The sequence below is a fragment of the Manis pentadactyla genome, chromosome 10 (genome assembly GCF_030020395.1).
Source record: "Manis pentadactyla isolate mManPen7 chromosome 10, mManPen7.hap1, whole genome shotgun sequence".
In the NCBI taxonomy this organism is placed as follows: Eukaryota; Metazoa; Chordata; class Mammalia; order Pholidota; family Manidae; genus Manis; species Manis pentadactyla.
Genome location: NC_080028.1, coordinates 42117371 through 42122883, shown reverse-complemented (window position 1 = coordinate 42122883; position 5513 = coordinate 42117371). Strand labels below are relative to the sequence as shown.

General features: G+C 37.5%; 1 pseudogene; it reads right to left on the bottom strand.

Moving 5' to 3' along the window:
* Positions 1-4227: 4227 nt before the first annotated feature.
* On the bottom strand, positions 4228-5166 carry LOC130679409 (olfactory receptor 6C2-like; annotated as a pseudogene).
* Positions 5167-5513: the final 347 nt, after the last annotated feature.

Here is a 5513-nt window from a genome sequence, read left to right as displayed (position 1 = left end):
CACTTGAAAAGAATATGTATCCTGCTGTTTTGGATGGAGGGCTCTTTAGATGTCTGTTAGGTCCATCTCTTCTAAATGTGTTGTTCAGTGCCTCTGTTTCCTTACTTATTTTCTGTCTGGTTGATCTGTCCTTTGGAGTGAATGATGTGTTGAAGTCTCCTAAAATGAATGCATTGCATTCTATTTCCCCTTTAATTCTTTTAATATTTGTTTCACATATGTAGATGTGCCTGTGTTGGGTTCATAGATATTTATAATGATTCCATTCCTGTGTTTGACTGACCCTTTATCATTATGTAATGTCCTTCTTTGTCTCTTGTTACTTTCTTTCTTTTAAGTTTATTTTGTCTGGTACAAGTATTTCAACTCCTATTTTTTTCTCCCTGTTAGTTGCATGAAATATCTTTCTCCATCCCTTCACTTTTAGTCCTTGTTTGTCTTTGGGTTTGAAGTGAGCTGTTGTGGTCAGTATATAGTTGGGTCTTGTTTTTTTATCCATTCAGTGTCTCTATGTCTTTTGATTGGTGCATTCTGACCATTTACCTTCAGAATGATTATCGATAGGTATGTACTTATTGCCATTGCAAGCTTTCGTTTTGTGGTTATCAAAGTTTCAAGTTTAACTTCCTCATTATCTAAAGGTCTAATTTAACTCACTTAGTATGCTATTATAAACACAATATAATGGTTCTGTTTTTTCTTCCTCCGCGATTGTCAATATATTAGGCATTATATTCTGGAATCTTTTTGTATCCCTCGATTGACATTGGGGTATTTGATTTGATTTTGCATCTGCTTAGTAATTAATTCTTCTACTTTCTTAGTGTGATTTTATTTTCTCTGGTGACAGCTATTTCGCCTTAGGAACACTTCCATCTATAGCAGTCCCTCCAAAATACACTAGATAGATGGTTTGTGGGGGTTAAATTCAGCTTATTATCTGAAAATCATTTAATCCTTTCTTCAAATTAAATGATAATCCTGCTGGGTAGAGTATTCTTGGTGAGAGACCCTTCTGCTTCATTGCATTAAATATATCATGCCACTCCCTTCCTCCCTGTAAGGTTTCTGCTGAGAAGTTTGATGATAGCCTGATGGGTTTTCCTTTGTATGTTATCTTGATTCTCTCTCTGGTTGCTTTTAATATTCTGTCATTATCCCTTATCTTTGACATCTTAATTATTATATGTCTTGACATTGCCTTCCTTGAGTCCCTTGTGTTGGGAGCTCTGTGCACCTCCATGGCCTGAGAGAATAACTCCTTCCCTAGATTGGGGAACTTTTTATCAGTTATCTCCTCAAGTCACTTTCTATCTTTTTCTCTCTCTTCTTCTTCTGGTACCACTATAATGCAAATGTTTTATTCTGTTTTGATGGTCACATAGTTCTATCAATGTTCTTTTATTTCTAGAGATCCTTTTTCCTCTGTGCTTCAGCTTCTTTGTATTCCTCTTCTCTGATTTCTACGTCATTTACTGTCTCCTCTGCTTCTTCTAACCTGATTTAAAATCCCTCCATTGTGTGTTTCATTTCAGATACTGTTCTTTAGTGATTGAATCTCATTCTTCCCTGTGGTCTTGAGTATTTTTCTGTACCTCCATGAGCATGTTTATGATTTTTATTTTGAAGTCTCTTTCTGGAAGATTGATAAACTCAATTTGTGTATGTGGTGCCCTCTAGTGCCAGAAGCTCTACTGTCTGGACCTGCTCAGCCCCTGAAGCAATGGCAGGGGTTGCAGGTGAGTGTCACTGGTGCTTATCAGGAGGAAAGAGCTGTTTCCTGCTTCTCAGTGCAGCGCCTGTCTCCTTTGCCAGGGCCACTGAGCCAAGCATGCAGGTAGAATCCTCTATGGTTTGTGCTTGTAGCTGCAATAGGCTGGGCCTCCCCCTGGGTGGCCTGGTACAAGAGTAGGGGTAGCCAGTTTGCAAGCTGGTGACAGCCATGAGGAAGGTGCAGTGGGCTGCATACTATGGTGGGAGGCCTTGAAGCTGGATAACCAGACAGGAGAATGGAGCACCTATAGCTTGAAAGTTCCTAATTTTCTGGGCAGATTGTGCCCAATTTTGTCCACATGTCCTTTCTCCCAAGCAGCAAGCTCTCTGCAATCCTTGCCCCTTTAGCAGCCCTCTTGCTGTTAGGAAGTCTCTCAGACTCTCTGCCTTTCCCTTGTCCAAGAGCAGCCAGATGTGGATCCCTGATTTACACAAGTAGCTGGACTATCAATCTCTCCAAGTATATCCCCTGTTTTAGCTTTCCAACCCTGCTAATCTCCACAGCACCATGTAATGTAGGTTTGTACTACAAGAGCAGATCTCCAGGGCTGGGTTTCAGCAGTCCTAGGTCTAAACCCTTCCCCACTCCTTTTCTCTTCTTCATGCTAGTGATATGGGGTTGGGAAGGGCTTGGATCCAAGTGGGTCACAGCTTTGATACGTTGCCATGTTCCATGAGGTCTGTTCTTTTCTCTAGTTGTATGCAGTCTGGCACAGCCTTCTTTCCTGCTGCTCTTTTAGGATTAGTTGTATTAACTATATTTTCATATTATATGTGGTTTTGGGGAAGGTTTCTGTCTCATTTCTCATGCGATCATCTTTAAAACCTTTTCAATAATTCATGCTTTTAAACTTTGATTTCTCCACATTTCTCCAGTGTAAATTATGAATATACATATATGTTGTAGGATTATTTTCAGTTTTATCAAAATACATTTTCAACAAGTTGTGGCTTACATTTTATTTCCTTTAGATAGTTAAAAATAAATATTTTAACAGGATTCTTTCTTACAGTCATGCCATTCTTTATCTGTTATTCACAGATTCAAGTCATTGTTACTTCAGTGTTTTTTCTCTTCATATGTTAGTTCTCATTTGATTTTTCTGAAGCTTCAAATCATCATATTGGTAACTTTTCCCTTATGTAACTAATATTGGTCTAGGCACCAGGCATAAAGCATTCTAGAATTTGCATATGAAGCAAACATTCTCCAAGGCATTTGCCACTGAGTGTAGAAGGACAAGTAAAGATGAAATGCAGTTTGGTAAGGAATGAAAGCAGCGGGTAAGTGATGACACTAGTGTGGATGAGTCGGACTGACCAAGGCCTGGTGGTACTGTTGGTGCAATCATAAGACGAGGTCATGAAAAAATTCCTGTGGGAATGTCATTTTAACTGGAGGGCCCTTTGGATTTGGAAGTTGAAAAATGACGGGAAAATTCCTGCCTGCATAGGTGACAGTATGAGAAGTAGCCTGAAGTATGAGAACAAGAATCAAAGGAAATTTTGCTATGTTCAACTACAGAAGTGGAAGTTGGAGCATAATGTATTGAGTAATGAAACACTAGTCTTTCTTAAAGAATTATTGTTAGGTGCATAATTTGGATTCTCGAACAGTATTTTTGCTTTCAAAATAGAAAATCATCTCATTGATATTTGTATTCACATTTTATTCTTTTTTTCATTCCCAGTATATTTGGCTTACTGCTTACTTATCACTCTTCTAGCCCTACATTAGTTTCCTTGTGCTTGCTGCCATCTGTATTTTAAACGCTCTACATTCAAGATTTAAGATTTTAATTGGAATATCAATGTTAATCTGCTTTATGTAACTTCAGTGAAGGATTTATCTTAAACAGGAATTGCCAGTGCATTTCTCTCCTCACTGTAACTTAAATCATGTCCCTTTGGCAAATTTTAAATAACTTTTATATTGGACAGGATCCAGTCAATAAAATAATATGTGAAACAAGTGATTTTAAAGATACTCCATTAAAAATGCTTCTTTCAAATCATAAATCTGATTCATATTCCCTAATTGAAATATATTTTGCATTTATGAAATTTTACCTCATAACACTTAGAAAACTATTGATTCTTTTCAATATTAAGCCCCTTCTCATTAGAGTAAGGTTTTTATTTTTGTTTTCCTGTGTGCTTTCTTTTCAGTAATGATGTTCACTATTGTACTAATATTTTAACATAAATTTCCCTATCCTTTCAGCAATGGTGAGGAAATCTTAGGAATGAAGTCAAGCTTAGATTTCCTGAAACACCTATTCTCATTTTTCTTCATTACAATTATCATCTGAAAGAAGCTTTTTTATAAGGAGATGAAAGTGGTAAATTGACCAGGGTCAGTACTGGATGGAAGGCCAAATATAGATGAGGAAAAGACAAAATTAGATAGAAACAGAAGAAAAAGTGCTTGGGGATCTGGACATCAATGTTCCCCTAATTCTTTGACAGCAATATAAATCTTTTGACTAAGTCATTAAAGGCTTGTTTCACTTGTTTTTTCCTCAGAGTGTAAATGAATGGGTTTAACATGGGGGAAATGGAAGTAGTGAGTATAGTTACTCCCTTATTAATGGCCATTTCATCTTTTGCTGAAGGTTTGATATAAACAAAGATGCAGCTGCCATAGGTGATATAAACCACAATAATGTGGGAAGAACAGGTCGAAAAGGCTCTTGTCCTCTGCTGAGCAGAGGAGAGTCTTAGAATTGTTCTGATGATTTACATGTAGGACAGAACCACACACACCAGAGTTACAATAAAAACCATCACAGAGCAGACAATAACCATCTGCTCTATGAACCATGTATCTGAGCATGAGATCTTCAGCATAGGGTTAGCATCACAGACAAAGTGGTCAATGGCATTAGAGGCACAGAATTCCAGGTCTACTCCCAAGCTAAGTGGTGGCAATATGATCAGTATAGTAGTCACCCAACAGCAGAAGACAAGCCGTTTGCAGACCCTGTAGTTCATAATTGTCATGTAATGCAGGGGTTTGCAGATGGCTACATATCGATCAAAGGATATGGCAGCCAGGAGAAAAAATTCCGTTACTCCAAAAACATATGTAAAAAATAGTTGGCATACACAAGCATTATATGTAACACTCCTGTCACCTGTTGATATACTGTACAAGAATCTAGGAATGCATGCAGAAGTGAATGAGATTTCGAACAAAGAAAAATTTTGGAGAAAAAAGTACATAGCAGCTTTAAGGTGAGAATCCACTAATGTGAGGATGATGATGCTCAGGTTTCCAGTTACACTCAACATATAGGTGATCAGTAGAAATATAAAAATCAGAATCTGAAGCTGAGGGTCATCTGTCAATCCCAGGAGGATGAAACTGGTTAGAGATGTGTGGTTTCTCATTCCTGGGTCCTGTCTTTTTCCCAGTCTGCATGTAAAAGCAATGGAAGTAAGATCTGAGTAGAGAGTGGAAAAATTGCCTTACAGTGGGTTTTGTTCAGAAAAGCCAAGCAATGTATTTTACATGTATTTTGTTTTTCTTGATAATGAGTTTTAAAAATAATTCATGCTCTTGGCTCTGTTGATAGCATATTATTAGGTGTATCATAAACCTGGCTTTCAAATGTTTTTTACAACATATGGTAAGGTAGACATTTTATATTGCAGCCCAGTGTACCTGCTCACACCTAAACAAATACTTAAACACATATATTGGAAACAAAAAAATAACCCTTAGTTTCTGTACTCTC